The following is a 17,528-nucleotide window of genomic DNA, read 5'->3' on the forward strand; positions in this document are numbered from 1 at the left end:
CTACCCTTGTTGACAGCCCTTCCTTGCACAAAGTAACAATGCAGACGCGGTCGAACAGCGGTATTGACCGTCTAGGCATGGTTGAACTGCAGACAACACGAGCCGTGGACCTCCTTCCTGGTGGAATGCGTGGAACTAATCGGCTGTCGGACCCCCTCCGTCTAATAGGCGCTGCTCATGCATGGTTGTTTACATCTTTGGGTGGGTTTAGTGTCATCTCTGAACAGTCAAAGGGACTGTGTCTGTGATACAATATAGACAGTCAACGTCTATCTTCTGGAGTTCTGGTAACAGGGGTGAGGCAACACTTTTTTATGTGTGCAAATTTAAATGCTAGGCAGCCTTTTGTGAAGGTAAGCGTATTTGTCTGGATTGACATTGCAAGAAATTGTAAATTTTAGTGCAAGCAGTTCAGACAAAAAGAGATTGGAAGCTTTTGAAATATGGAGCTACCGAAAAATGCTGAAGATTAGATGGGTAATCGAGGCACAATTGAGGAAGCACTTCATCGAACTGGGAAAATGATAAGTGTATAGCACAACCTTACTAAATAAAGGAACTATTTGATAGGGCATATTCTGAGGTGACAAGGGACCGTCAGTTCGATAATGTAGGGAAGTGTGCGTCCAAGGTATATGTGTGTGTGTGTGTGTGTGTGTGTGTGGGTGGGTACGTGTGGATGGCTGGGTGAGTGTGGAAAGGAAGGGCATTGTAGGAGACACCAAGATATGAATACAGGAAAAACGTTCGTATGGATGTAAGTTGCATTGCCTGTTCAGAGATGAAGGGATTTGCACAGTAACGATGGATTGGAAAGCTGCATCAAACCATCTTCAGACTGAAGGCCATAACGACTGACATAAACCGTAATGAAAACTGCAGTGAAAAAGAAGCTGCACACTGTTACTCTCAGCCACCAATACACCAAAAATGAACAAGCAGAATTTCTTATGAATCTGATCATAACTGATACAAAATGGCAGTCAACGTAATTTTTTATTCATGGAGCCGCTTTCTGTGGAGATATTGACGTTATTATCTATTACGACATCAACATGTATACTCTGTAAGCCATGATATTTTATGTGTGTCGGCGTTCGTAGTCACTACCTTACCCGCGACGTCCTGTTGTTTCAAATGGTACGCAGGAGGACAGATTGTCGCTTCGTGTGAAATTTTGCGGTGTGTCAGTACGATGGGAGATGCACACCTAGAGTTTCGGAACTATACAATCCTGCGATGCAAAAGGTAGGTGATTCTTTTCGTGTCTACCACTGGAGATTTTTGAATAGTGCTGACAGTCTCTCACGCTTGCCGAACAACCCTGTAATGAAGCCACAATACGTCTTTGAATCTTCTCTGTCTCTTGAGTTCATGTAACTATTTAAAGGGCTGCACCGATGAATTATGTTCAATAAATTATAGAACGAGAATTTTGGACACTTACTTCCAATAAATCTCATTATAGCATGTGCCTTGCCTACTGCTAGGTTTATTTGGTCATTCAATCTTACATAAGCCCAGACAGAAACTTCTAAATATATGACGGTAGCGACTGATTTCAGGGACTCGTCGCCCAGCATAGATTTAAACGACGTCTGGGCTTTATTATTATTTACGAGAATTCAGTTTCATCCATTTATGTTGAGGGCCATCAGCCAAATATTACAAAAAAATGGTTCAAATGGCTCTGAGCTCTATGGGACTTAACTTCTGAGGTCATCGGTCCCCTAGAACTTAGGATTACTTAAGCCTAACTAACCTAAGGACATCACACACATCCATGTCCGAGGATAGGATTGAACCTGTCACCGTAGCGGTCGCTCGGTTCCAGACTGTAGCACCTAGAACCGCTCGGCCACTCCGGCCGGCAAATATTACACCAACCACTGATAATCTGAAAGCCTCCCTGTATTTTCCATCGCCTTGACGTCTTATTGTACACCAACATTGTCTTTGAACCACTATCAAGGAAATCCGTACTTCATACGTATTATAAAAGTGTAGGTATGTATGTTTGTATGTGTTCTACGCCTACTCCTAAAGCACTGGATCCATTTAACCAAACTTGGTGCACACTACATTTACTGTCTAGAAAGAATCGCTGTAGCAGTAAGATTCACTTGCTTCTCAAAGGGGTGGGTGTGGGGACTAAAAAGCAGCATATGTGACGACACGCATATTGCCAGACTATGAAGAGGGTTACAAGATGCCTGGTGGTATAATAATATGGGAAGTACTTTAATCACTGCCGCGGAATGACCCTTGACTCAGGATTACCCTTAAGAAACAGCGTTGTAATCCATGCACAACGAATTATATAAACGCGAATTAATAAAGTGTCTTGCCCTAGTATCGAATTATAAGTTGGCAAACTTGTGATAAACAATAAATAATGTTTAATATCCCACAGAAAAAAAACAGAATTTGTTAAGTGATCAAGCTATACTAACTTATACTAACTGAGACGCTATTCGTAGTGACAGTGGATTTATTGAACAAGTCTTGGATGTAATTTGACATTTAAACACAGAAACAAAACAAAAAACAAAAAGAAAGAAATCTGGAATTGAAACACATCTATATCAAAATTAGCTATGTAAGTACAAATGAGGTTGACCGAGCTGGCACGACACCTTCCGTTTTTCGAGTACCAACATTAATGCTATCTGATTTTTTCTATATTGAGCGAGAGTCAGTGTGAACCACCGAATTGTAAGAATATGGCACACGCATTAACTAAACAACACGCTGCAGAAGGTGATAGCAAATTTGGGAAATACCTAACGTGCCGGGTTGCACCCCCAACACAGTGGTTTGCCGCCTAACAGCTATAGACACCCGCGATAGTTTTCTTAGATCAGCATCTAATTTCAATTACGACGCTTATCTTTTGCTTGGACGGGAAATCGTTTAGCGTGAGAAACTGAGGAACTCTAAAAAAATGTACTGGCTGCGCTGGCTCCGACCTTAGAAGGGGTAATACATTGAGGGGAGAAAATGTTTGTCTTAAAAATATTCTGTTCATCTTGCTGCTTACCTAATGAAAAAGTAAATGACTAATGGTCAAATTGTTAACTGTTGCTGTCACCAGAGTTCGGTTTATGAGCCCCCACGTGCGTCACCACAAATAAAAAATTAAATAAAGAAAAAAAAAGTGTTCGTGGAACTTCTCAGTGCGTGTTTGGATTTCAAAATATTGGATTCGTCACTGTACACGGTCCAACCAATGCATCCATCACGTTTAGCCCTAAATGAAAGCAGACACAAGATAAATAAAATTGCAGGCAGGAATTTTCAGTGAAATAACATTCACTTCTCGCTTTTCAGACACTGAATTTTATTCCAGAAAAACAAACGAAATATCCTTTCACACTGTTCACAACAGTTCATTATTAAAATAATATTTGTCAGTGCGAGCATCACGTGTTCTCTTAACTTTTAGAAAATGCACTAAAATTATTGAAAGTGCTTCATCTCACCTCCTAGCTGAAGTTCCTGTAACCAGGAACTAACGATATTTTTAATTGCAGATTACCATGAACGTCAACTGCAGAGCAGTTCATAATGTTTAGACAGTCACCTACCCCATAATTATTGAGAGCCCAAACGCTGAACAATGTTTCAAAATCATTCTGATCAACACTTGAGAAATATTTACGTCCACGAAAATGGCCGTCTATACTTATAACCTCGAACTGAACATGAGTCAGCTCAAGTGCTACCGATATATATGCCGCTCTTAGTTTTCGTGTAGGTTTAATATCTCGCTCGCAAATAGTGTTTTCGCACCTAAAGACGCCATTTAGCACTGTTATATCGCTAATAAAGACTAGTCATAGATCTCTAGGTACCTCTGTTTATTAATTATGCCGCTATTTTCACTTTTACATGTTTTATTTGCTAGAAAAATCACTTTTTCATGTGCGAAGTATACGTTACGGGCTGAAATTTGAAATACACAATATTCACAGAAAGTCTATTACAAAATTTCGATAATGCTCACAGAGTCCTACCCATTGACACTGAATCACTTTAGGAATTTGTGGATTATTAATTTTTAATAATATTTAATAACTTTTAAATTAAATCTCATAGCGAAGGCATGTCTTCACTCACGCACTGTTCTGATTTTTGTCTTCAAAACCATGTGACTGGTTTCTCTGTCACTGGTTTGGCTCAGTTTTTATTTCGAGTGTCCCTTATTTCGTATCCTCTTTATTTAGATAGTTCAGCAAGGTAGGCTACCCTCCGCAATTCGTTCAAACTTTTAGGTTTTCCTCGCCTCGTGTTAAGACCGTCAGGCTAGCTGACCTACACTTAGGACTTCTCATACTTTTCGGCGGGAACAATCATTCCGCCTCAAAGGTGTCGCCACCATGGGCCACAGCTGTCATATCACGTTCTCCTGGCTGTCTCAGCACCCGCCGAGTCGGCTGCTAGTGTTATGACAGGAAGTACGCGTGCGGCTCCGTCTATTAAGTTTTTCTCAGCCAATTTCGGGATGTACCGTCTCACGGAGACAAAGTATCGGGCACCCAGCAGCGTTACGCTACTTCGGACTATGAGGAGTAACGTTTTACAAGTCGAACAGATACGCTTCTCTGAAAAAAAAGGGTTGCCTGAAACACAGACCGCAAACACCGGCAAATCCCAAAGAAGCTTTTCCTGCTAACAGAGAACATTTTCTGGGCACTGGCCGTCGTGCCGGTGTGGCCGAGCGGTTCTACGCGCTTCAGTCTAACCGCGCGACCGCTACGGTCGCAGGTTCGAATCCTGCCTCGGGCATGGATGTGTGTGATGTCCTTAGGTTAGTTAGGTTTAAGTAGTTCGCAGTTCTAGGGGACTGATGACCTCAGATGTTAAGTCCCATAGTGCTCAGAGCCATTTGAACCAATGTGTGGTAGTGCATTAACAGCAAGACGTTCCTCAGGGGCTGGCCGACTCCCCGTCGTGATGCTCAGGCAGCGACCAGTTCCCGCAATGCCCCTGGCGATTTTCCTGATCCTTCTGTTTCCGCCTTCGCCGATATTGCGGCCTATTAAGGCGTCCGTGCGTTGACTCTCCGAGCAGCGTGTTTCGCCCCACACAGTGCCAACACAAACGCTTCTCAAGAAAGGAAGTCCTGTCGCTTCTAATTACCAAGAGCAACTAGATGCCGTAGCAAGCAGTACGCAACCACTTTCCACCCAATGTCATAATGTCCTAGTGCCTTCTTATTTACATAACCGTGCATTAAATGTGTATATACTGAATTAATTATTAATGAAAGGAAGCAAACCTTCACGACATGTTCAAAATGGTTCAAATGGCTCTGAGCACTGTGGGACTTAACATCTATGGTCATCAGTCCCCTAGAACTTAGAACTACTTAAACCTAACTAACCTAAGGACAGCACACAACACCCAGCCATCACGAGGCAGAGAAAATCCCTGACCCCGCCGGGAATCGAACCCGGGAACCCGGGCGTGGGAAGCGAGAACGCTACCGCACGACCACGAGATACGGGCTTTCACGACATGTCTCCATTCAACGCGAATTTGAAGAAGACGTTATGGAACTTGTAGCTGCCAATCCAAAAACAAGCACTCGTGCAGTTCCCGATAAAGTACATATAAATCACATGAGTTGTAAGGTGTCAGGCAAATCCAACACCTTCCACGAAAACCCTGACATGATAAGCAAATCCAGTAGTATGTCACATAGCTCCGAATAAATCGTGACATTAAATTAACCAAAATAATACGAGTAACGAGTGAGCAAATGGAATACCACAGACTAACACAAGAATGCCTAAATGCATGTCATACCTTCCCACCGTGAGACAGACGCAGTTCCGAGGGGAGAAACGAGAACAGAAGCCGAGAGCAGAACCGTGTTAAGCTAGAAGGCCCTACGATAAGGGACGGACACCCACGCCACCAGCTAACCGCTAGGACCACCCCCCAGCCCATGTTAAAAGCTAGAGCCCTCCAGAAGAACAGTATAGATCTTACGATAACACAAAAAGGGCTACCCCAGCCACAAGTTTTAGCGTGAGACTTTTTCGCGTCTCTGTTACGTTGCAAACTTTCAAAACATTGCCCCACCACGAAAAGTATAACGTTTCTCATTGGATAGACAGAATTTTTGTAGGCGGAGCTTAAGGTTGGTCAGATGAAAACACAGCCCTCTCTGACTTCAGCCCTCTCGACTTTTCTTTCTGGTTGTAGGCTAAGTCCCTTATGTACTCAAGAGAGTAGCGTCCTACCAAAACCACGGTTCGGTAGTTTTTGTACAGTACAGAAATGACGTAGTAAATGGTAAGATTACCGGTAGTATTTCATAGCATTGGTAGAGAAAGAAAGATAAATGAACGTGTTTGAGAGAAACTGGGAGCCGACGTCTTCTCTTAGTTAGGCCTTAATAGGCCGCATATAATTAGGACCACTCATTATTCAGTGTTAGCCCACTGTGTGTTTTATATCCTTACAGAATATAAATCATATTTGGTAAGTAAAAAAAATTAGTGAGCAATTAACTTCTGGGCTTTTAGATAAGCAAAGCAATTACTTATGAAGCAAATACAGTTTACATGCACTTGTTATTTTGTACAAAAATGTAACGTCAAAGGCAAAAGTTTCCTGTCATTATTGATAAATGCGAAAGTTGTTCATGAATAACAGAAACATGTTCCACATAAGTCCGGAAAAATGTTGAAGCGATGTTTGATGTATTTTGCAGTCTTTTATATTACATGTTTGTTGGAGAAACTGCATTTTCCAGCGCAGTATGATAAATTTGAATTGTTTTCTTTAATTTTACTATAACATCCCTCTGCTTCACGTTTCGAATCAACAACTTTCGAGTGAAACCTGAATTAAACATGAATAATTTCAATTTCGCTATAAATAGTGTTTAAATATAGTTGAGACTTGAAATCTAGTAGGGGGCAGGCGAACACGGCTGTATTATAATGTAGCACTATAGTGGAGCTGAATAGGTCGCTTGAAAAAAATCATACAGACGGTGAAATAAGCCTATATTACTCAAATTGCCCACGTGACGGATTTCGGTTTCCATCTGTTGATCGAAATAAAACCGAAATGGCTCTGAGCACTATGGGACTTAACTGTTAAGGTCGTCAGTCCCCTAGAACGTAGAACTACTTAAACCTAACTAACCTAAGGACATCACACGTATCAATGCCCGAGGCAGGATTCAAACCTGCGACCGTAGCGGTCGCGCGGTTCCAGACTGTATCGGCTAGAACCGCTCGGCCACTCCGGCCGGCTAAACCGAAATGCATCAAGTGAGCAATTTGAGTACTAAAGTCGTTTCTTAAGGCTGCCTGATATTTTTGAAGCTACCTCTTCAGCTCAAGTACAGCACTACATTAGAAAATACTGTTTACTTTCAAGTATCAGACAAGAGGATTACTATGAAGAACGAAAATGGTCCATAGGGTACCTGGCCCTTCATATATCCTAATTCAGTTTCTACATGGATCATCGCTTCCGGTTGGTAGCGGAATCTAGTATTGACACTGTCCGAGCACGTAAATCGAGTAATCGTCATGAGGTAACACCCGACAGATATGCAACACATCGACCGGTCAAGTAAAGCGAATACAATAATAACTGACAGAGTCTACGTTTACTTATGATAGTTTACAGTAGCCTACAGTAGTTTTGCAACTGTAGTCTGCAACACCATTAGGAACTGTACCTCAGCTTATAGAGTGTATCCGTACAGCGTTTAATACTATCAGTGCAGAGCTTGAAATTTTACGTTGACCATATACTCTAAAGTATCGACGCCACACATTTGGTTTACAGTAATTGATTGTACTGTACTGTTTTGTCAATAAGAGTTTTCCGAACTACAGGTGGCTGGCGTATCGCTCGACCTACCAGTGTAGAAGGTGCGCAGTGCTGTAGAAGCTTTATTTCTCATTTCCGGCCATACGTTCTTCATAGAAAAGTATTTCGATTTTCATCCTGGACTACAAATTTGTCAAAAGTTTATTCTGTAACGCAGTGTACAGGGTACTGTTTTAAGAACGGGCCAGCTGCCGTGCATCTGTGCCTAAGCATATTGCATGAGCAACAGCCGTAACGCGGCGAGCGGAAGCACGCGAACGGCGCTGGGTGGGCTTTTTGGCTGGGCGCTGGTGTTGGTAACACTGGAGGCGGGGGCGGCGTGTACGTGAGCCTCGGCGAGGTGGAGAGCATGCGGTGGCGGCGCGGCGCGGCGCGGCGAGAGGCCGGCCGGCCGGCGTCGCCTTCCTTCCTTCCTTCCTTCCTTCCTGCTGGGTGGTGTTCGCGTCCGGCCGCCGGCGCTCGCCTGTTTCCGGTGTGGCCGCAGCGTCGGGGGCGGGGCCCACGCCGCGCCGCGCAGCGCCCAGCCGCGCATGCGCACTGCCGTCCGCCCGGACCGTCTCCATCGACACCGCCGGGCCTCGCCGCCTTGAAACTAGCTCCTCTCGCCACCGGCCAAATAACACCGCATCGAGATTGCACGCTTCTGAAACGACCACTTTTTTTAACACTTTTATCACAAGACCAACAACGACGAATTTTAGACGGGAACTTACATTAAAGATATAATGTACACATTATTAACTTGGATAATGTATCGTTTCTTTTTTTTTTTTTCATTTTACTCTTTAATCTTTCGACTGTTTTCATACCGCCACTACTGTACTCAACATCTTCTATAATCTGGTATCAGTATTCTAATCTTTGCCTACTTACCCTATTATTTTTGGGACATTATCATTAGGTTACTTTCATATCTGTCCATCTGTTCAGGGCAAAATGTACAATTGATTTGAAACTATCTCCACGATGAGCGAGAGACTTTAAATTTTAAACATATATCAGAACTGGATGACAATGCTAGATTAAGTCAGCTTGCTTGCCGGTCTCTTAGGAAAGGGTGAGGGTGGCGATGAAGAGTTCAGTAATGCCTAATATCTAGGCTGCCCTGCAAGACCAACATGTAGTACCAGAATGCATTCTAGAGGATATACATGCAGTCGAGCTCGTCTGAGGGAAGAGGAGGAGAGGGAGTAGGATGAGATGAACAGGGAAAGGAAGAAATGGACAATGGACAGAGAGAATGGGGAGGAGGAGGTGGACAGAGACTTGGCAGAGGAGGAGGTGGACAGAGAGAGAGGATATGAAGATATGGACAGAGAGGGCAGGTCAGGAGATGAACAGAGAGGAGATAAATATTTAATAGCTATGAAAATACCGGCCGGCCGAAGTGGCCGTGCGGTTAAAGGCGCTGCAGTCTGGAACCGCAAGACCGCTACGGTCGCAGGTTCGAATCATGCCTCGGGCATGGATGTTTGTGATGTCCTTAGGTTAGTTAGGTTTAACTAGTTCTAAGTTCTAGGGGACTAATGACCTCAGCAGTTGAGCCTCATAGTGCTCAGAGCCATGAAAATACCTTTAAGAATTATAACGAAAACTTTGAGTACTTACGATACATAACTGATGCTTCAATAGTCCACCTCCTACCTATTATCTATTACCTGCAGCCCACGTTTATCGTTAAAAACCTCACAAATCTTTTCTATTAAAAATTCAGAATCACAGATTTTTACGACTATCTGTTTGGGGTTAGGAATCAGTATGGCACAAGGAACACTATGTTATACTTCTTATGCTGATTTAAAAATGTATTACATTAAAAGTATATTTTTTATTCAAATAAATATTCCGCTCTGCTGATGCTATCAGTGAAGTGCCATTCCTGGATGTCATAGCGGATGCCCCATGAACCTGTCCTTCCTTCTGTTAGTAATAGTCCTTCGTAGATTTCTTTCCTTTTCTGTTATTTCTTCAATTCGTACTTTCCCTACCCATTTAACTTTTAACATACTTCGATGTGCCACATTTTAAATCAGTTCATTCTTCTCTGAATGTCCTAGTTTTTCTTATACACAATGTTGTGTTCCTGATATACGCTCTCAGGAACCTTATTTCCGTATCAGTATCTGGAACGGTCAGAAACCCTTCTTTGCCTGTGCAAAAATATCTTTCGTATTTCAATGCTTCGGCCAACTGGAGTGAACTTGCTTCCTAGTTGGGGAAATGGTTTCATTCCATTACTTCGTCGATCTTAATTTGTATTTTGAGCAAGTCGATATTCTCCTCTCTACTGCTTATCACGAGTGTTTTGTCTTCGTTTTGTTTACCGTTAAGCCAATTTCAGTATAATGTTTGCTGTCCATTCTCTGTCCCTGACTGGCAGTGTCTTCGGCGGTCATCAGTATCGGCTCTATTCCCCTTTCACTTTTACTCCTCTTCCGAATTTTTCATTACATCGTTGCTTCTACGACGCACATATTGAAGAATAGGTGTGATACGTTTCATCTCGGTGTTATGTCTTTCTTGACAAGAACTATTCTTTCTTAATATTCTACTTGGAATACTCTCATCTTGGTTTCGTATAATATGTAGACTTTTCGTCTGTCTCTGTAATTTAGACCCAATATTCTCATTTTACCCCACACTGTCGAATTATTTATGTGGATCACAAAATACTGCGAAAGTATACTGAATTTTGTTCAGCAATGTTAGATTGAGCTCTGTGCTAAGTCTTCCCTTCGCTTCTCTTCCTTCTTTGGTAATGTGAAGGCATGCTTTTCTTAAAATCTACAGTAGTAGTAGATCGCCCATTTCATTTTTTCTGACTCCAGTTAAAATAATCATATGGTTCTTTCACTTCCCACAGATTTCGGTAACTTCGAAGATATTTCATCGACTCTAACTATTTATTCGAGCGAAGTTATCAAAACTCTGTCAAACTCTGACCTACTATAACAGGCAGGAGGTGAGAAAACTTGGATTTCACGATCGAGTGGCTGCCCATGAGCCACACATCACGCCGGTAAATGCCAAACGATGCCTCGCTTGGTGTAACGAGCGTAAACATTGGACGATTGAACAGTGGAAAAACGTTTTGTAGAGTGACGAATCACGGTAAACACTGTGGAGATCCGATGGCAGGGTGTGGCTATGGCGAACGCCTGGTGATCGTCATCTGCCAGCGTGTGTAGTGACAAATTCGGAGGCGGTGGTGTTATGGTGTGGGTGTGTTTTCCATGGAGGGGGTTTGCACCCATTTTTGATTTGCGTGGCACTATCACAGCACAGGGCTACATTGATGTTTTAAGCACCTTCTTGCTTCTCACTGTTGAAGAGCAATTCGAGAATGGCGATTGCATCTTTCAACACGATAGAGCAACTGTTCATAAAGCATGGCCTATGGCGGAGTGGTTACACGACGATAACATCCCTGTAATGGAGTAGCTTGCACGGAGTCCAGACCTGAAGCCTATACAACACCTTTGGGATGTTTTGGAACGTCGACTTCGTGTCAGGCCTCACCACCGACATCGATACCTCTCCTCAGTGCAGCACTCCATGAAGAATGTGCTGCTCTTCTCCAAGAAACCTTCCAGCACCTGATTGAACGTATGCCTGCGAGAGTGGACGCTGTCATCAAGGCTAAGGGTGGGCCAACACCATACTGAATTCCAGCATTACCGATGGATGCCGCCACGAACTTATAAGTCATTTTCAGCCCGGTGCCCGGATACTTGTAATCACATAGTGTACTTTGTGTGACTTGGTGCTGAACGGGCGGCCTAGCGGCAGGCATTGGCTCCTGAAGTTTCAGCACTTTGTAGCGCCATTTTATGACATTTCCGTACACTGGTTCTTATCTTCGTTACAGCCCCTCGAAAACATTCGGTATCGTTTTGTTATACACTGCATCTGAACTGATTTGTCAAGTTACACTAAAGCTCCGACGAAACTCGTACGTAACTTTGACTAAGTTGCAAGGTTTTTCTTACACGCTTTGCATTTTGCCCTCTCCTATTTATCTCGGGCATGGAATCTGCTCCAGGTACTGCTGACTGTAAGAAGAAAAAGTCATAAATGTATAGAGCATATTCAGATGATCCCTTAAAGCTAATCGTTTACTGTTGAAGTCTTTCCAGTACTGATTAGTTGTGGTCTTGTACAATTACAGTTCTGGATATGGAGATATTTGTACCAGATCTGAGTAGCCAGATAATACGTAGCGTTGGAAAGCTGTAATATTATTCCGTCCTCAACGTTTCAGCATTCAGAGCACCATTACTTACATCTTTTTATTAACCTGAAGCTACAACGGTCAGTATAATCTGTCACTGATTCATACTCTGCTATCTGTATTATTTGCTTTTACTCCAAATATCTCCTGTAGGAGTCTACCTAGGTTCCTTGTAGAGTAGATTCTGATTCTTTGTTGTTTAAAATTTGCCTCAAATATTCTGCAAACTAGCCATTTGATAGAACTATAGCTTTTCTTCTACCTGAATTTGGGGCTGTTAATTCTATAGTTATTTATCTTCGTACAGTTACATCTGATGTAATTTGGAATGTGACCATTGCATGACAAGGATGTGACTAATTAGTTGACTAACATAATCACCCGTCTAAGTAAGAATTCGTCTTTTATATATTAGCTGACCCGGTGAAAAAGTCTTTCGAGGAAGCAGAAAGCCTCTAATGTCCAAGTATTTATCAATTACGTTTGCATCTACATATACATCATCATGGATACTCTGCAAAACACACTTAAGTGCCTGGCTGAGAGTTCATCGAACCACCTTCACAATAATTCTTCATTCACTCTCGAACAGCGCGCGGAAAATAACGAACACCTATATCTCTCCGTGCAAGCTCGGATTAACATTATTTTATTACGATTATTGTTTCTCCCTATGTACATCGATGTCAACAAAATATTTCGCATTCTGAGGAGAAAATTGGTGATTGATATTTCGTAAGAAGATCCCGCCGCAACGAAAAACGCCTTTTTTCTAATGATGTCCACTCCAAATCCTGTATCACGTCTGTGACACTCTGTTCCCTATTTCTCGATAGTAGAAAACGTGCTGCTCTTTTTTGTATTTTCTAGATTTACTCCATTAACAGTATCTAGTAAGGATCCCACACGGTGCAGCAACACTAAATAAGAGGACGGACAAGTGTAGTGTAGGCAGTGTCTCTAGTACATCTGTTGCGTCTTCTAAGTGTCCTGCCAATAAGCCTTAGTCTTTGGCTCACCTTCCTCCTAACATTTTCAATGTGTTCTTTCCAATTTAAGTTGTTTGTAATTATAATTCCTAGGTATTTAGTTAAAGTGGCGGCCTTTAGATTTGATTGATTTATAGTGTAACCGAAATTAAACGAATTCCTTTTAGCACTCATGTGGATGACCTCACACGTTTCATTATTCAGGGTCAATTTTCCAGTTTTCGCACCATGAAGATATCTTTTCTAACTCGTTTTGCAATTTGTTTTGATCTTCTGATAACTTTACTACACGATAAGCGACAGCATCATCTGCAAACACCCTAAGACGATTGCTCAAATTGTCTCCTAAATCGCTTATATAGATGTGGAACAGCTGAGGATCTTTAACACTATTTCGGAAACGCCAGAAATAACTTCTATTTTATTAGATACCTTCCCGTCAGTTGCTTCGAACTGTGATCTCTCTGATAGGAAGTCAAGAATACATCGGCATAACTGAGACGATATTCCATGAACACGCAATTTGATTACAAGCCACTTGTGAGGTATAGTCTCAAAAGCTTTCTGTAAATCTTGAAATACGGAATCAATTGGAAATTGCTTGACGATAGCACTCGATATTTTGTGTGGCTAAAGAGACAGTTGTGTTTTACAACAACGATGTTTTCTAAATCCGTGTTGACTGTGTGTCAATAGACCGTTCTCTTCGAGGTAATTCATAATGTTCGAACACAATGTATGTTCCAAACTCCTGCTGCGTATCAACATTGATGATATGGACCTGTAATTTAGTGGATTATTCCTATTGCCTTTTTTGAATATTGGTGTGACCTGTGCAGCTTTTCGGCCTTTGGGTAGTGATCTTCCGTCGAGCGAGCAGTTGGAAATGATTTTCAAGTATGGAGCTGCTGTATCAGCATACTCTGAAAGGAACTTAATTAGTATATCGTCTGGACCGGAAGACTTACTCTTAATAAGTTATTTAAGTTGCTTCACTACCCCGAGGATATATACTTCCAAGTTACTCATGTTGGCAGCTATTCTTGATTCGAGTTATGGAATATTTACCTCGTCTTCTTTGGTCAAGGAATTTCGGAAAGCTGCGTTTAGAAACACTGCTTTAGCCGCAGTGTCATCGATAGTATTTCCATTGCTATTGCTCGGAGGAAGCATTGATTGTGTTCTCCTGCTAGCATCCTTTACTAGAATATCTTTGGATTTTCTGCCACGTTTCGAGACAAAGTTTCACTGTGGAAGCTATAACAAGAATCTCGCAATGAAGCCAGCGCTAAATTTCGAGCTTCTGTAAAAGATCGCTAATCTTGAGGATTTTGTGTTCGTCTAAATTTTTCTTGAAAATGAGTTGTTACAGTGCGGAACAATGATTTGTTCTAGTCCACCGACGGGAGCATCAGACCTGTTGATCACGAATTTTGATGAGTTTTAGGTATGTTGTGTGGGAACTTGTCCTTAGCACCGGCCCAGCGGCTTTCCATGCGAGGCCCCCAGTTTCCCAGAGAATCGATGTTGAAGTTTTGTGCCTAAGTCTTAGACTCATAAGGTTACTCAGAGTTCGACTAAGCGAGTGAAACGCAGTGGCTCAAGTTCGTATCTAATATGCTGGCGGAACTGCTTCAAACGCTACCCGTGCAATTTTTGTTTCAGTTTCCATCGAATAGATTATCATTAAATAGTACCAGAATAGCCAGAATCTTAGTTCACTGCCCTAATTTAATTAAAAAAAATATTATGTGTGGAGGGGAGGGGGGTGAGGGACGACCAACTGCTATTGGCACTTTGACGAACAAGAATCTCCCTTAATACCTGAAAAAAAAATACCGGTGGAATGCAGCTGAAACTTTCCAATCGTGGCATGAAAAATGCACATTAACAAACATGAGTTTGGTACTGGGCTGTGGAGGTGTCTACTCCATTGGTCAGGCTCCTTACATCAAGCACGGCGGTAAGGCGACTCAATTCGACTGGAGGATCGAAAATTTGGAGCGAAAGTCGTATCTCTCCTAGTGGCATCTACATCTACATCTACATCTACATTATTACTCTGCAATTCACATTTAAGTGCTTGGCACAGGGTTCATCGAACTACAATCATACTATCTCTCTACCATTCCACTCCCGAACAGCGCGCGGGAAAAACGAACACCTAAACCTTTCTGTTCGAACCCTGATTTCTCTTATTTTATTTTGATGATCATTCCTACCTATGTAGGTTGGGCTCAACAAAATATTTTCGCATTCGGAAGAGAAAGTTGGTGACTGAAATTTCGTAAATAGATCCCGCCGCGACGAAAAACGTCTTTGCTTTAATGACTTCCATCACAACTCGCGTATCATATCTGCCACACTCTCGCCCCTATTACGTGATAATACAAAACGAGCTGCCCTTTTTTGCACCCTTTCGATGTCCTCCGTCAATCCCACCTGGTAAGGATCCCACACCGCGCAGCAATATTCTAACAGAGGACGAACGAGTGTAGTGTAAGCTGTCTCTTTAGTGGACTTGTTGTATCTTCTAAGTGTCCTGCCAATGAAACGCAAATTTGGCTCGCCTTCCCCACAATATTATCTATGTGGTCTTTCCAACTGAAGTTGTTCGTAATTTTAACACCCAGGTACTTGATTGAATTGACAGCCTTGAGAATTGTACTATTTATCGAGTAATCGAATTCCAACGGATTTCTTTTGGAACTCATGTGGATCACCTCACACTTTTCGTTATTTAGCGTCAACTGCCACCTGCCACACCATACAGCAATCTTTCCTAAATCGCTTTGCAACTGACACTGGTCTTCGGATGACCTTACTAAGTGGTAAATTACAGCATCATCTGCGAACAACCTAAGAGAACTGCTCAGATTGTCTCCCAGGTCATTTATATAGATCAGGAACAGCAGAGGTCCCAGGACGCTTCCCTGGGGAACACCTGATATCACTTCAGTTTTACTCTATGATTTGCCGTCTATTACTAGGAACTACGACCTTCCTGACAGGAAATCACGAATCCAGTCGCACAACTGAGACGATACCCCATAGGCCCGCAGCTTGATTAGAAGTTGCTTGTGAGGAACGGTGTCAAAAGCTTTCCGGAAATCTAGAAATACGGAATTAACCTGAGATCCCGTGTCCATAGCGGCCATTACTTCGTGCGAATAAAGAGCTAGTTGCGTTGCACAAGAACTATGTTTTCTGAAACAGTGCTGATTACGTATCAACAGATCGTTCCCTTCGAGGTGATTCATAATGTTTGAATACAGTATAGGCTCCAAAACCCTACTGCAAACCGAAGTCAATGATATAGGTCTGTAGTTCGATGGATTACTCCTACTACCCTTCTTAAACACTGGTACGACCTGCGCAATTTTCCAATCTGTAGGTACAGATCTATCGGTGAGCGAGCGGTTGTACATGATTGCGAAGTAAGGAGCTATTGTATCAGCGTAATCTGAATGGAACCTAATCGGTATACAATCTGGACCTGAAGACTTGCCCGTATCAAGCGATTTGAGTTGCCTTGCAACCCCTAAGGTATCTACTTCTAAGAAACTCATGCTAGCAGCTGTTCGTGTTTCAAATTCTGGAATATTCCATTCGTCTCCCCTGGTGAAGGAATTTGGGAAAATTGCGTTCAATAACTCCGCTTTAGCGGTACAGTCGTCGGTAACAGTACCATCGGCACTGCGCAGCGAAGGTATTGACTGCGTCTTGCCGCTTGTGTACTTTACATACGACGAGAATTTCTTCGGATTTTCTAACAAATTTCGAGACAATGTTTCGTTGTGGAACCTATTAAAGGCATCTCGCATTGAAGTCCGTGCCAAATTTCGCGCGTCTGTAAATTTTGGCCAATCTTCGGGATTTCGCGTTCTTCTGAACATTGCATGCTTTTTCCGTTGCCTCTGCAACAGCGTTCGGACATGTTTTGTGTACCATGGTGGATCAGTTCCATCTCTTACCAATTTATGAGGTATGGATCTCTCAATTGCTGTTGCTACTATGAATTTGATTTGAGCCACATCTCGTCTACATTTGCATAGTCAGTTCGGAAGGAATGGAGACTGTCTCTTAGGAAGGCTTCTAGTGACACTTTATCCGCTTTTTTAAATAAAATTATTTTGCGTTTGTTTCTGGTGGATTTGGAAGAAACGGTATTGAGCCTAGCTACAGCGACCTTGTGATCACTAATCCCTGTATCAGTCATGATGCTCTCTATTAGCTCTGGATTGTTTGTGGCTAAGAAGTCAAGTGTGTTTTCGCAACCATTTACAATTCGCGTGGGTTCGTGGTATCACCGTGTATCACTCTTTTATGTTCGTGCAGAAAAGGCAAAATTGTCAAAATTAATTATTCTCTGGGGACGGTAGTGGTGGCACAACATCAGCTGTCCTCAGCTAGGCCAGATGCCAACTCTGATCCCAAAGGCAAGA

At 42.4% G+C, this 17,528-nt stretch overlaps 1 protein-coding gene across 1 annotated transcript in view; it reads left to right on the forward strand.

The window, feature by feature from the left end:
* Positions 1-17,528, forward strand: part of LOC126236049 (transcriptional regulator ERG homolog) — a 300,731-nt gene that overhangs the window by 102,442 nt on the left and 180,761 nt on the right. The window lies entirely within an intron of this gene.

The sequence above is a fragment of the Schistocerca nitens genome, chromosome 1 (genome assembly GCF_023898315.1).
Source record: "Schistocerca nitens isolate TAMUIC-IGC-003100 chromosome 1, iqSchNite1.1, whole genome shotgun sequence".
In the NCBI taxonomy this organism is placed as follows: domain Eukaryota; kingdom Metazoa; phylum Arthropoda; class Insecta; order Orthoptera; family Acrididae; genus Schistocerca; species Schistocerca nitens.